A 1,128-nucleotide genomic window follows, 5' to 3' on the forward strand; every position below is an offset into this window, starting at 1 on the left:
CGGCGGTTTGCAGCAGTATGGGCATCTGTCAGATTGTCTGCTAGGGTGGCAAGGGCATCATCGGGTGTGTCTTTGATGTCAGTCAGTGCTGCCCTTACTGACGTTGGCATACGCTGCAGCCAGAGTGCCTTGAGGATGTCGATGGATCTGGGAGAACCATCTGCTGCAGGAGGAAGACGGATGAGGGCTCTCATCTCGAAGAAGGGCAGCGGATGGGTGTTGATCACCCAAGGGTTCCTATGCCGTGTCGAAGATCTGTTGTACACGAATGGCTGGGGACGCTGTGAATCTGTCCAGCAGAACCTTCTTCAGGTCTTCATACTGCACGACGTTGGTGCCCTTAGCATCCAGCCACTCCAACAGTTGGGGAAAGAGGTGGTCCAGCAGGGCAGCGAGGACGTAATCTGCCTTGGACGACGAGATCGTACGCCCTTAATTCGAATCGTGACTTCGGCCCGACAGAACCAAGTGTAGGCGCTAGTCGGTGCGAAAGTCGGAAGCTTGACTTACGCAATCTTTGCTGGGTGTTGAAGCGGAAGGGTCACCACTTTAGAGGAAATGATTAAGACAAGAGATCTTAGAGTGATACTTTATTAACAAATGACAGTGGTATTTATATGAATTGCTGACCAATAGTGCACATGCATTTGATTTTAGACTTTGTCTTCTGAATATATGAAAACAGGTTTGTGTCGTGGAAGTGCTGCTATCCTTCTGGATTGATTTGTTGCTAAGGAGCGAGGCGTGAGAAGTCACGGTCCGCGACCCAGGTGCAATGTAGGTGTCACGCCGGTGGCGACACACTGTTGACAAAGCGTGGGCTTCCGTGGTACAATCATCTTGACCTTCTTACTCCATATCTTTTACATCATACCAGTCTTCAACATCGCCTCTTATTCTCTGAATTCTACTTTTCCAGCATTTCTTTTTTCAAACAATTCTTAACTAATTTTATTATCTCAGTTCTTCTGCTTCTGATTCAATTTATGTTTCATTTTCAGTTACGGATTCAGTACCTTCCTCTGTTTCACTCGTTTCATGATATAAATCAAATATCGATTCCAAGTAAAAAAAAAAATAAGCAGAAGTTTAACTAAAAATACATTTTTTTATGTCTTGATTTTAACA

This window comes from Macrobrachium rosenbergii, chromosome 8 (genome assembly GCF_040412425.1).
Source record: "Macrobrachium rosenbergii isolate ZJJX-2024 chromosome 8, ASM4041242v1, whole genome shotgun sequence".
Classification (NCBI taxonomy): domain Eukaryota; kingdom Metazoa; phylum Arthropoda; class Malacostraca; order Decapoda; family Palaemonidae; genus Macrobrachium; species Macrobrachium rosenbergii.